At 42.9% G+C, this 14,948-nt stretch overlaps 1 protein-coding gene across 10 annotated transcripts in view; it reads left to right on the forward strand.

Moving 5' to 3' along the window:
* NFIA (nuclear factor I A) overlaps window positions 1-14,948 on the forward strand; it is a 535,857-nt gene that overhangs the window by 488,760 nt on the left and 32,149 nt on the right. The window lies entirely within an intron of this gene.

Here is a 14,948-nt window from a genome sequence, read left to right on the forward strand (position 1 = left end):
ATTTTAGCACTTTCCACGTTGCAAACATCTGGAATGAATACAATAAGGAAAAAAGGATTGAATACAACGCTCTGTTATAAAACATGTATTCAGATTTTACGTAATGTTTGGACAGAATACTTTAAGCACGAGCACATATGTAGTCTGTTTCATATAATTTCCACTTTGGGCTACATGCCCCGGTGCTTGTGTCAGTGAAAGGAGCCACAGCGTCACAAAACACCCCGCAGCTTCTGAGCCGTGACGGATTTAAGTAGCTGAGTCCAAGCACCTGTCACCCCTTCCCCAGAAAGAGCTCATCTTAAAATTTTAAAGTGTAACTAAAGCCAAAAAAAAAATTCTTTAGTTTTGGATAGAGTAGAGAAGGATTTTTATTGCTGTCTGTTTCTCAGCTGTTTTGATTCACCCTCTTTATTCATCCTAAAGGTCTAAAATTGAGGGGAAATCTAAAAAAGTAATACATTTAAAGCCCAACTCGGAGAAATGTAAAAAAAATATCACTTTCAGTAGGGCTGAGCCTGCACTACAAGGGTTAATTCCTCATTTGGGTCTAGGGGACATAGGAAAGAAGATAAATTTAACCGATCCTCCACTCTTCCCCCTGTGAGACCGGTCCCCACACCTAACATTAACAAGACCAATGCAGGTTCCACAGCCTTGCGTTTGATGTGATGACAATGAGGAACAGTCAATCACTGGAGCATGGATGGGCACCATCTGCCAGATTACAAAAGAATCAGGTAAGTTTACTAGAATAAACAAGTAATTAACCCTTGTAGTGCGTGTGCAGGCTGCAAAGTTTTGGTTTCAGATACATTTTACACTTTACCATATTCTGGAAAGAATGTATTTTGTTCATTCCAAAGAACATTCTAGATACTAGTCAACATAATTTGGGTCATGTATCCTTTGTAATCATTGAATGGTCTTTTCTGCTGTAATGGGATTCATCCCAATAGATGACGTGGGCTCACTCGAGGCACAGAGTCTTGTTGGCATCTTGGTCTTCATCAGAGCACTCCACAAGGGATGATGAGCTGGTAGCCACTGGGCTACTTATCTGTAAGATGCCACCAGGCCCTTAAGATTGCTCTCGATCAGAGGCTAGAAGGAATGAGGAAGCTATGATGAGGAGATAAAATGGTGGTATTCAGATGGATCTGCTTCCGGCAGAGGTCAAAGCAAGCAGCAGGCAAGGATAGTCTGTTTTCAGGCAGGAGGTTGTGGCAGACAGGGATAGTCATTTTCCAGGCAGGGGTCAAGGCAGGCAGCTGACATGGATATTCAGTTTCCAGGCAAAGGTCTTATCGAGGCAGGCGGCAAGCAAGGACAGTCAATTTCCAGGCAGAGGTCTTGTCAAGGCAGGCAGCTGACAAAGATAGTCAATTTCCAGGCAGAGATCTTTACGAGGCATGAGGCAGGCAAGAATAGTAAATTTCCAGGCAGAGGTCAAGGTAGGCAGCTTACAAAGATAGTCAATTTCCAGGCAGAGGTCTTGTCAAGGCAGGCAGCTGACAAAGATAGTCAATTTCCAGGCAGAGATCTTTTTGAGGCATGAGGCAGGCAAGAATAGTAAATTTCCAGGCAGAGGTCAAGGTAGGCAGCTGACAAGGATAGTCAATTTCCAGGCAGAGGTCTTGTCGAGGCAGGCAGAAGACAAGAATAGTAAATTTCCAGGCAGAGGTCAAGGTAGGCAGCTGACAAAGATAGTCAATTTCCAGGCAGAGGTCTTGTCGAGGCGGGCAGCAAGCAAGGATAGTCAGGAATGAGTAGAGTCAGGCAACCCAGGTCAGCAGCGGTAAAAGCAGAAGTCAGGCTAGCCCTCTGACAAGGTAGCTGTCAACCAGTATGGGCTACCATAAGGGAAGGAGTTTACCTTCCTTGACACCTGCGCATGGCCCACAATGTACCCTTGTACACTGCGTGGAGTTGTACTGTTGATGTACTATACTGGAAAAAGTCATATTTATAAAGTTTTAAAAAATTGAAAATCAGTAAAAACTCTATTGCATCTCTGACTACCAAGGAACTGAAGATGCACTGTGGGAATGGGCTAAGTTTCTGAAAAGTGTCAAAATTAATTTTCTTGTCTGCGCTGATTGCCTTGATACTTGATGATCAGGCAATGTTTTTTCTAATCACTCCCTACTAATTTCATAGTTTAATTCTTGCTGCCAGTTAAACATCTCCTCTGTCACTGTAATGTCGTCTAAATTCCTCCCGCTTGTCCCCGCGTTATAGACACTCATCATCTGCGTACTTCTATTTTAAAACCAAAAAAGTATTCACACTATTTCAAGAATTGCTTAACATGACACTGGCTAAGAGATTTGACATAATATCACAGGTGTGAAATTCAAGCCCTCATAAATCATTTGATTTAGAACCCTGCCGTCAGCCCCTGCCCATCCTGTTTCCTGTGCCCCCCCCCCCCCCCACCGGGCAGCAAAGATGTTGATTTTGTGGGCAGAACAGATCATCAGTGACAGCAGTGTAATTGTTCACAGAAGATGTACATGAGCTGATGCTACTGATTCTGAATAAAGCTTGAGACCACAGTATTGCTTCACAGGACAAAATAGTTACCTTCTCAGGAGTCTACAGAATGGCTTCTTTTGCGGGAATGTTGCTTTACATCATCTGCATCATTAAAAATTACTTCTGAAAATGGATACCTTATGAGCCTCCTTCAAAACACAAAGTAGCTACAACATAGTCACATGTCCAACCATAACAGGCAAATAAACAAATAAATAGAATTAGACTTTGATCCACAGTTAATCCAGCAGTAACATCTTAGCCTTTTATGAAATGTAATTCAATTTGCTAAAAGAGGAGGGAAATCCATATTGACCCCTAAAGGCAATTGAAAAATGCCCTGGATCAACACGTTGCTACATTATATGGCCAAACATTTTTGTACACCTGACGATCTCATCTATATGACCATGTTAGATATCCCATTCCGAAACCATGGGCTTCAAAACTCAGATTACCCCTGTTTGTGGCTATAACAGCCTCCATTATCCTGAGGACACTTTCCACAAGATTTTGGAGTCTGTGGATATTAGTGTCCATTTAGCCAGAAGAACATTTGTAAGGTACGTCCCTGATGTTGGATGAGATGACCTGGCTCACCATCGGTGCTCCAACTCATCCCAAAAGGTGTTTAGTAGGGTTGAGGTCAGGTCTTTCTACAGGTCACCAAAGTTTCTCCACATTTAGCTTATCAAACCATGTCTTCATGGAGCTGGCTTTGTGCACAGGGGCACATTTATGGTGGAGCAGAAAAGAGGCTTTTGGAAATGCACAATTTCCTAAAATGTCTTTGTATGCTGTAGAATTTACAGAACTGTCAAGGTCCTACCTTTCTTCAGAGCTTGTGCATCTCCATGCTGGCATCCATCTTGGATTTCTGCAAAGCATGGTGGGAACCTTTATGCCTTCAGGCTTCTGCGGCTCCTCCTCAGAAGGGTGTGGTTGAGCACATTTAAACCTCCTGTCTGCAAGTGCTCGCTGCACTTGTGTCCTGTATGTTTCCTTGTTGCAAGCTCTTGTGTTGTTCCTGTTGCTCTCCTGGTAACCAACTCGGCTTGGACAAGACTATTCTTTGCGTTAACCCTTTACCTGACCTCCCGTTGCTGAACCCAGCCCGTGACCGGAGTATTCTTTGCCTACCGTCTAGTACTGTCTGCTCCGTTGTTATTGACCCGACCTGTCTGACTACTCTACTCGTGTTCCCATCTAGCTCTCACCAGTTGTACGCCATTGGCGGCAGTCGTTACTGCAGCTGGGGTCACTCGGGGGCCGCGACCTGGTCTCAGGCTGCCTCAAGTCCATCCCCACCATCAGGTGCCTTGGTGAAGGGTAGCCTGGGGCTTAGACTCCGCGCCCTGAGGGACTCTGGTCTGTGGGTAGTGGCTGTCGTCAGTCGCGGCGTGACTGTGCATAGTCCTGCCTGCCCATTCCAGCACTCCTGCCCTGACAAGAACCCTTCACTGGAATCACCTGGATATATGGAGGGGTGTCCACATACTATATAGATAGGTTTGATGGACAGGTTTGGTGGTCAGGTGCTCAGAAACGTATATTTTTTTTTTTACATATAAATATAATAGAACCAGTTCTGAAAGGCAATTCCGCATTTTCTAATCCCTTACAGTAAAGAACCATTTACTTATGCGGAAAGTAAACCTCTTTTCTCCCAGTCACAAGGAATGCCCTTGTGTTTCTTTTTATATACAATTTATACAAGGTAATCATATCTCCCCTTAATCGCCTTTCTCAAGGGTGAATACATTTTATTCAGTTAATCTTTCCTCATAATTCAGCTCCTCCATGAATCCTATTAATTTAGTTCCCTTCTCTGCCTCTCTATAGTCTATGTCTTTTCCTATAGCATTATACTAGGTTTAGAAGTTGCTCAATGGCATTGCAAATTGTTATTTTGTCTATGACCTACTAGTACATCCAGAAATAAAAACAGAAAGCATCAAAGTGCAATACCTAAACATATTGTGCAATAAATAATATAGTCCAGATAGAAGATGTCATGTCGTAGAAAACATTCCTCCAAGTCCTCCATAAGAAGTAATAAAAATCAGTATTCTAATCCATGATCTCTGTATGAGGGTGATGGAACAAGGAGTCTACATCAACAATAAGAATTCATCTTAACACCTTTATTGACATGAAAAATCCACGCACATGAACTGTGATATCAGTCCTGCATGGAAGTTAGACCAGAGTCCCTTAATGACAGCCATCCTCCCTTCCTCCATGGTATGCGGTGAGATGTGTGGCTGATGGGACAACTGAATTGGGGGCCCACTGATATGAATCAGTCCAGCGGCATCCTCACTCTCTAAGCTGTGAGTAGTATGTTCTTGCACAGCTTTGTTATGTCCCTGCTGTCAGTGGTGTATGTTTGACCCACTCGACCTCTACTTCCAGACTCTGTCTTCCAGGCAAAACTTTTCGAGAACTTCTTCTTTCTCAAGCCTCCAGATCCTTCACCACCATCAACCCACCCAATTTAGTATTCCTACAACATGCTGTGGTCAGTTCTTTACCATAACTTTACATTTGTTTACATTAAAGCTCTTTGTAAAATGGTTTCCAAATCAGCCAACCTGCTGTGTCAAGAACAGCTTGTAAACTGGAGTCATTTCGTAAGAATTGTATTCCACTACATAGCTTTTTTTAATGGATATTCAAATTTGAATCTTTCATTCAATAAATAGTGATAGTGGCTCTGAGAAATCAGTCCCTCAGCAGTGCTGCTGTGCTGCATAGAGTTTGCTATGGAAGCTCTGGGAGGCTAAAATGTGGAGGAATCAGGCGTATGATGCACAGCTGGAGTATCATACACTACTGTTCTCCTAGGAAGGGGGATAATGAATGGGAGAAGGAAGACACCCAGATCCTTTACCATCATTGATCCACCAATGTAGCACCCCTACATCCTATGTTGTTGCGTTCTAGTATTTGACACCTACGAATGTATCTACAGTAAAGAAGTGCAGCAAAAAAACCCAAAAAACAATAAAACATACATACTCACCTACTGTATATGGCTGCAGCATCTGTGTGATGCTGCAGCTGTGCCCTGCTGGCTCTAAGCTTGAGAACTGAGTGATCACGTGACCACTGATCGCTCAGTTATCGGGTCCACTCTGAGCACAGAGCGGTGACTGTCAGCTATCATTCCCTGCTGTGTTCTTCCAGCCCTCATTGTAGCACAGGGCAGGGGCAGCTAGTTCAGGCTTTCAGCCGTTCGCAGATCAGTCATCTGGGTAGATCCAGACATTATTTTTGGAATACGTCTATAGACTGGAGAGGCTCAATGACACTGATTTTGACCTTGACATATTGGCTTATTTGGAAGCTATTTAGTAAAGAAGCCTAAAAGAGAATATGGCCAAAGCTCTTTTGGGTAACGGGAGTGCATTTACTTGTGAAGTTCTGTTTCCCAAAAGAGCTTTGGCCATACTTTTTGACTAAATAATTTCCAAACCGGCCAGTATGTCAAGGACAGCTTGTAAACTGCACAAATTGTGTAAGGATTGTATTCCACTACACAGCTTTGAGTCATCCACCTATAGAACTTTTATCATATCTTACATGAACAATATTCCAGTCTTCTCTAGTTGACAACGCTGGCCTCCAAGATGCCATCAGCTGTTAAATTTACTAGACAGCCTGTCAAAATTTTGCTTCAGTGGATTAGAATGGGTAGACAATAGAGGTGTAATCATTTTCTATTCTGTATGGCATTCTTTGTGTGCTTTCCCTTTAGGATGCCAGTGGTGTCCAGACTTCACTGTATTTTGTGTGCTGTTCTACTCTCTACAGTGTTTGCATTGTGACATCAGGACATCAGGCTCATATCATAGTTCAGGACCGGCGGACTGTGAAGCAGTCTCACAGCTCTTTATCCCAGCCTAAAGCAAGGTCTTTTGCGCCTTGATATTTGATCCGTACATGTGTTCCCTGTTTTAGGCCGCAAATCCAGTATGATATGTGGACATCGGAGATAAAAATAAACACTTATCTTTGTTCATGACAAAATATTGCATGATCGCTATTATTGCTGCTGGGGGGGATGAGCACACAGCGGGACCTCTGAATGTTTAGCTTCTGTGCATGGTAAGCCAGGCAGTTTGGAACCTTGCTTGGATATAGTGAAGGTTTAAGTAACTCTCTTTGGTAATGGTGCTCCAATTTTAAGCACAGTATTGATTTCCAAGGGCTTGCTGTGCTCTCAGCTTTTCATTCTCAAAAACTATAAACTAGTTCCGCATTATGACGTGCTGAAAATTCTATTTGTAGTTTAATGGCCCATGCTCCTAAAGCAAACTGAATGTTAATATTCAAATTGTATTCTTTTCATTCCAATAATTAGGGATTGTGGCTCCTGGATATCAGAGCCATTTGGAAATGCTGCTGTTCTGTATAACGTTTGCTATGGCCGTTCTGGGAGTTTAGGTTGTAGAGGAGCTAGTTGTACCATGCACAGATGGTGTACCATGCCCAACTGCTCTCCTAGGAATAGAGATAGTGAGAAGGAAAAGGAGCAGGGAGACACCAAGATCCTTCACCATCATGGATCCACTCTTGCATTGTGTATTTGTTCTGGTCCTTGCCCCTACAAATGCGTAACTTTACATTTATCTACATTAAACTTCTTTGCCAAATAGTTCCCCTGTCAAATGGGTGTAGATCAGGGGTGGGCAAACTTTTTGACTTGAGGGCCGCAATGGGTTCATATATTAGACCCGGGGGCCAGACCAAGAGTAGATGAATGATGTGTATGTGTCATCCATAGTAAGTATAGTAATATTCCCCCATAGTAAGCATAGTAATTAATCCCCCATATAGTAATTCATCCCCCATAGTAATTCATCCCCCATATAGTAATTCATCCCCCATAGTAATTCATCCCCCATATAGTAATTCATCCCCCATAGTAATTCATCCCCCATAGTAATTCATCCCCCCTATAGTAATTCATTCCCCCTATAGTAATTCATCCCCCATATAGTAATTCATTCCCCATATTAATTCATCCCCCATATTAATTCATCCCTCATATAGTATTTCATCCCCCATAGTACTATTCCCCCCCAAGTAGTAAGCCAAGTCCCCCCTGTGTCAGTTTACTTACCTTTGCTCCGCGCGTTCCTCTCGCCGTGTTCCCGCGCCGTTCCGGTCTTCAGGGCGGACTGTGAGAGGAGCCTAGCTCCCCTCACGTTCGTCACGCTGCCCCACCTACACACATCCTGACAGCCACCCTGACAGTATCACGCTCCACGGGCCGGATTAAAAGGTCCGCCGGGCCGTAGTTTGCCCATTGCTGGTGTAGATAGATGGTTTGGAAGGAAAGGCTTAAAGTAAACCTGTCATTTTCCTTTTTAGGACACCTCTTTTTTCACTGATATATTCACCATGATTCCCCATTACTCTTTGCCACCCAAAATCTCCAGGTACAGGAGAGCATGTGACCGTCATGACTTTCTCCCATGATGTATGGCTCAGAGGCCAGTAGCGCCGCCATGATTCTTTCATATGGCAACAGAGACCAACCTAAAGCTTACACAGGGCCTATACTCAGAACAAGACAACAGGAAAGGTTAGGATCAGTTGGTTGAATGAAGGGCTTTTAAGAGGAACTGGGAAAGAGACGTGTTTACGGCTAACAATTTACTAAATTTTTAATAATTAAAATGTAAACAAGGGCATTGCTTAGCTGTGATACCTCTGTCTTTGTAGCATATTGATTGCTACAGAATCGCTAGTTCATGTTATCAAGTCTAGTCCAGGTTTTCTTGTAGGACAGTTGCAGGCAAGCTGAATTACATGATGGCTTCTTACGTATGATTTTACAACAAACTTAGTTGCACCCCAGAGCTGTAACCTTTGCAAAGTCTGATGCTGGCGTCATGCTACCCTAAAAGTGCTGAACAAGCAAATAACTGAAAACGCCAGCTACTAGAAGTGACCACTTATTATTGAATCTCTACTCCTGTGACCACACAGAAAATCTCCCTATTGGCTACAGAAAAAGAAAAACTGAAGAATTAAAAAAAAAAAAAAGTTTGTCTGGAGTTTCCCGTCTCTCCTAATTCATGGAAAGCACGTACAATTTGTATTAAGTTTGCAGTGCTTTCACCATCCCATCGTGTTAAAATTGAACTCCAGGCTCAAAAAGATTCAGCAACATATATTCCTCAGAAGCCACAATGGATATAAATCCACTTTTTGTGTACCAAATGCTTTTGCAAACAGAGAAAATAACCTTGTAAAAGTAGCAGTGACATCATCGCTGTGCTGTACATTGCCTGTACAGAGAGCAGAGCTGTGGGAGGGGCCCAGTAGGCTCCACCCACTACAGGCTGCCTGTAGAAAACTGCAGGCGGGGGCGGAGACAAGACCAGTCACCCTGCAGATGGAGAGAGAGCAGCAGTGAGCGGTCTTTATTACAGGAAAAAACAAAACCTGGAATAGATACATAAAAGACATCATGACTGAAGTAAGAATGCACGTCTCTATAACTGGAACCGTATTTGGATTTCAGCTATTATCCATTATCAGGCATTTCCAGCAGACTGGAGCTCTCCTTTAAAGGTGCTCCTTTTTTGAGTTAGTTCTGGCCGATCTCCTCCAGTCCCATTTAGCGTCCAGTCACACATCCATAACAGATAATGGTGTATCAAATTAGTGCGCTGTGTTACTGCATCAGCCTGTCCGATCGATATATGGATCCTGTCTGTCAGGGAGGTTGCTACAGTAATTGTTACAAGAGAAAAATGGAAAGCGAGGACGCGTCCAAGTGATGCAAAATTAATAAATAAAATATTACATTTACTTCCGTCCCTTTTATTTTACTTGCGCGTTTTTATGTGTTTACACTGTGGAGAATGCTATGCATAAGTTAATCGGCTAAGTGTGCATTATTTATGGCGCGAGTTGGCTGCTCGGGAGAGCCAGAAGCCTCATTGAAAGCATTGATCCAGCACAGGTGATCCGGACCTGAATGCGGTCTGCATCTTCCTCCTCTCTGTGTGCGGCGCTTCAGTCTTCTATCAAATCACATTCCTTTGACTGGCAGCTTAGTGCTTGTCCTGGCAGTACAATTGATTTTTTTTATCATTTGCTAGAGATGCGCAAAGAAAGATTAATCACTGCTATGAACTCTTGTGGCTGATAGTCACAACTCGCAAGTCCATCTTGTTGTACTAAATTTTTAAAGGGTACATGCTTCATGTATGGAGCAATGGTGCTAGACTCTAGTGAATGGATAGGCTGCATTCTCAGTGATGTCACTGGTCTCTAGTGAATGGATAGGCTGCTTTCTCAGTGATGTCACCGGTCTCTAGTGAATGGATAGGCTGCATTCTCAGTGATGTCACCGGTCTCTAGTGAATGGATAGGCTGCATTCTCAGTGATGTCACCGGTCTCTAGTGAATGGATAGGCTGCATTCTCAGTGATGTCACCGGTCTCTAGTGAATGGATAGGCTGCATTCTCAGTGATGTCATCAGTCTCTAGTGAATGGATAGGCTGCATTCTCAGTGATGTCACTGGTCTCTAGTGAATGGATAGGTTGCATTCTCAGTGATGTCACCGGTCTCTAGTGAATGGATAGGCTCCATGCTCAATGATGTCACCAATCTCTAGTGAATGGATAGACTACATTCTCAGTAATGTCACCGGTCTCTAGTGCATGGATAGGCTGCATTCTCAGTGATGTCACCGGTCTCTAGTGAATGGATAGGCTGCATTCTCAGTAATGTCTACGGTCTCTAGTGAACGGATAGGCTGCATTCTCAGTGATGTCACCGGTCTCTAGTGAATGGATAGGCTGCATTCTCAGTTATGTCACCGGTCTCTAGTGAACGGATAGGCTGCATTCTCAGTAATGTCACCGGTCTCTAGTGAATGGATAGGCTGCATTCTCAGTTATGTCACCGGTCTCTAGTGAACGGATAGGCTGCATTCTCAGTTATGTCACCGGTCTCTAGTGAATGGATAGGCTGCATTCTCAGTGATGTCACCGGTCTCTAGTGAATGGATAGGCTGCATTCTCAGTGATGTCACTGGTCTCTAGTGAATGGATAGGCTGCATTCTCAGTGATGTCACCGGTCTCTAGTGAATGGATAGGCTGCATTCTCAGTGATGTCACCGGTCTCTAGTGAATGGATAGGCTGCATTCTCAGTGATGTCACTGGTCTCTAGTGAATGGATAGGCTCCATGCTCAATGATGTCACCGGTCTCTAGTGAATGGATAGGCTGCATTCTCAGTGATGTCACCGGTCTCTAGTGAATGGATAGGCTGCATTCTCAGTGATGTCACTGGTCTCTAGTGAATGGATAGGCTCCATGCTCAATGATGTCACCAATCTCTAGTGAATGGATAGACTACATTCTCAGTGATGTCACTGGTCTCTAGTGAATGGATAGGCTGCATTCTCAGTTATGTCACTGGTCTCTAGTGAATGTATAGGCTGCATTCTCAGTGATGTCACCAGTCGCTAGTGAATGGATAGGCTGCATTCTCAGTGATGTCACCGGTCTCTAGTGAATGGATAGGCTGCATTCTCAGTGATGTCACCAGTCGCTAGTGAATGGATAGGCTGCATCCTCTGTGATGTCACCAGTCTCTAGTGAATGGATAGGCTGCATTCTCAGTGATGTCACTGGTCTCCAGTGAATAGATAGGCTGCATTTGTAGAGATGTTTCCCTAGGAACTAATGACCTTTGTTGCTTTTGGCACCAAAACATAAAATATCGATTTACATTTTGTGACTTTGCTACATTTGTTTTCACTATATCCTATTGAATTGATGTGGCCAATTTCATATTTTCAAGCTGTTTTTACACGTAAGAACACTATTTGCTTTTTTGAATAGAAAGTTCACATTCTCACCCATGGTTCCTTTTTGTGCTTGACTTTGCTTGTGGTGGAATGCTTTTGGCAGTCTCATAAATAAGCCTCAGACTGAGATTTTTGTTTTGTCTTTTTATCAGCTCTCTAAGTTTGTGTGCCAGCAATTAAAACTTGCCTTGTCCTCATAACCAGCAGATATGACAATCTGTATTGTACACAGCCAGGGACCGTGAAAAGAAATGGAAAGTTTCACACATTTAAAAAAGTTTTTAAAAGAAACTAAAATTTTCCTGTGCAAATTTTATCAGAAAGCCTCTCGAAACAACGCCTTTTTCAGACAAGAAAGCCAGAATTGAAATTCCGAGAAGCAGAATGGCCACGCGGAAGATCTAAGCTCATGAGACTTTTTTTTTCCTTCCCTTTTTCTAACACACTTTCTATCTCCTGTGCGCTTTAATCCCGTTGTTGAGGCTTGAAGTCTTGTCCAGAGCTGTGTTTAATGGTCACAATCTATTTTTTATGAATAAGCAGGAAACAAGCTGTCCTTGGTAAAAAGATTTACAAAATGTAATCATTGTTGGAATATTCTCTTTGAACTACTTCGTCCGCAGGGGTCTGCGGCTCCCTGTTCTCTGTTTTCTTTAGACTACCCTTACTGGTTCCCCTGTAGGATCAGGTACTTTCGTGGTGGTTCCTTTGAAGTTCTTGAATGAATGAAAGAAGGCAAGAATAAAAGAAGGACTGTTGATCAAGCATAAAATACACTTTAAGCCGACAGAATGGCAGAGTTAACACATACTAAGCTGCTTTCACTTTTTTCCCCCCTTTCCCTTTCTCTACCCTCCTCTGCCCCTGTGCATTTTCCTGTGCTTTGTGTACAGTTGGGGTTTTAGTCTGGAAAGCCTCTGATCTATGTACTATGCTATTTCCTTACCAAAAGAAATAGAAAAAAAAATATAGAAGAGAAACCGTGCCACCCTTGGGCTTTCACTTGAGGAGGGGGGACGTTGTGCAAGAGATTTAAAAGTCAATGGTTCCAAAACAAGGGAACTGATAAAGAAGGCAGTTTGGAAGTAAGATGTTGCTTGCATTAAAAAAAATGTAATTGCTTGGAAATTTGTTTTCATGAAGGGGTTAAAACTGCTTCCACACACCTAAATCCCAACTTACCTACAGGAGGCGTGTGTGTTGGGAGGGGTCAATTATTTATCTAGCAATACGTCTGTACTATCTGAAATATCATTGGGCGAATTGGCAATCTGGGAACCACAGAATAGCCCCTATTGTAATATTTGGTTTATGATTCCTGCCCCTGTCTTCTGTCTTAAGTTTTTCTAGAGGTTGGAAATGCATCATTCGACAGACAATGCCATCCCAGACACCATCACCCTCCAGTGGGCTCTCCATCCAAATCTTGCTTAGTATTTTTCATTGTTGCACTTTCCCAAGTCCTACATTTTTCTCTGGCTGCTTACACCTCTCTTGGGCCTCGATACTATTTAAGATTTCTCCTAATTTACAAGGTGCCCTTCTATGCTCCTGGCCAGGGGCGGACTGACAACTCATGGGGCCCCCGGGCAATAGGGGATCATGGGGCCCCTGTGTCCTCTCCCAAACTCAAAAAAGCCTATGAAAAAGGTACCTGGGGCATCTCATGGGGCCCCCTACTGACCCCTGGCCCTCGGGCAGTGCCCGAGTTTCCAAATGGTCAGTCTGCCCCTGCTCCTGGCACTGTCCTCCAGAAAGCTGGAGATTTAAAAATAAAAAATGCACCTTGCATTCAGTGCTGTGCCCCACGGAAACCCGTAGCTCCATCATCAACACTCTTTCTGGTTGGATGTTAAAGCAGAACTCACTTTTTTTTAAATTCCTCTTCTATCTGCAGTGGAGGTGGATGGTCTTCACAACTGTGAACCCAAGCCAATGTGGTAATACTCCAACAGGGAGTGTGTTTATCAACCCAATTCCTGAGAGCATTAGACTGGGCGAATGGTGTTTTATCACGGTTATGTGATTTTGGTTATGTGTTTATGGTTTGGGGTTTTTTTGAGATGTGCGAAGAGAGACCACTCAAACACTTGTAAGTAAAATCAAACTGTATTTACCATTTAATGAAATAATAACAGATAAAAATCACAAATATAATAATATTGGAAAATGTGACAAGATACTTAGCTATAGATGCCTTTTGCCAAGAAGTCCCCCATTTCTGGCTTGGCACGATGATCAAACCAGGTTCATGCATGAAGCAATTTTGGTACGGGACTACCTTATTCGAGTTTTGGCTGTGGTATTTACAGGACTGGTTGGTAGTAATGACCAATCATAACTCTTTGGAAAGTGAAATGACCTTTTAGGAAGATCGCACACATTCCTGAAGGGGCTTGGGCTTGGTTATTTGGTCAGCTATGGTAACCAGGCTTAGGATTCATTCTTAGATGTTGGTGAGCCAATAATAGTAACAAGGAAATTTTAATTTTCTCCATCAAATAGTGATGACATTTTAATATCAGTTCCGCTTCCAGCAGCTTCGAAGACTTTCCGTTACCACTACAGACAGAAGAGAAATTTTAAAAAAATGAATTTCTGCTTAACATCATACTTTTTCATAAAAGCGGACACATAGTAAGTGAGCCTCAAATCTTTGGCTGTCTTTGGATTTTATGAGTTTGATTTACTAAAGGCAAATAGACTGTTCACCTTGCAAGGTAAGTTGCCGTTTGCAAAGGAATTATCCCCAGAGCTTAGTGAATGAGGTGAAACTCTGCTGACTTCCATCATCTAAACATGTGCAAGAAAAAATACTGTTTTGTTTTATTTGCTTTCACCATGATTGGACATTCTTTGCAGAATGAAACCACATTCACTAAGCTTTGAGGAAAATTCCCCTGCAAATTGCAACTTCTCCTGGAAAGTGAACAGCCTGTTTGCCTTTAGTAAATCAACCCCACAGAGGCGTAATGCAACAGGGTAGGCCAAAACTCTAACATTAGTGCAAATAGAGCCAGGAGCAAAGTAGGGAGTTCCCACTCTGGGACCCCAAGAGGTAGAAAGCCCGTGGGTGTTCCAACTTTGAAGATTCCATCTATAACTGAAATATTACTTTTAAGTGTACTGACTCTTTACCATAGGCAGGAGGTATGCCCCACAACTCTTAGAGAATTGCCATGTAACTAAATATATTCTCAGTTTCCTTTACTTGTATTACATGGCTTGTCTTTAAACTACACATTAACCCAGTCACTAAAGTGTCATATATGGTTTAGGCCTGGTTCACACTAGTGCGATGCAATTTCAGGTGCAATTATGTAGTTCCACCTTTTTGCAATTTTCAAATTTGACGTGATTGCCTCTGCATTTTTGGTGCAGTGCCTCTACATTTGTGGTTTTGGCCAATGATAACCATATCTACTGTGACATAAACCCTCTTCCCTTTTACTTCCTGGTTTGGTTGTGTTGTGTCCTCAAAGTCTATGCAGGCAATCTCCAGCCAGGGTCTGTCCCGCTTGTTGTTGGGGTCCCTGGTATCATAAACCTGTGGTCACTCATGAACAAG

The sequence above is a fragment of the Staurois parvus genome, unplaced genomic scaffold (genome assembly GCF_062004578.1).
Source record: "Staurois parvus isolate SC_StPar_1 unplaced genomic scaffold, SC_StPar_1.0 ptg000491l, whole genome shotgun sequence".
Classification (NCBI taxonomy): domain Eukaryota; kingdom Metazoa; phylum Chordata; class Amphibia; order Anura; family Ranidae; genus Staurois; species Staurois parvus.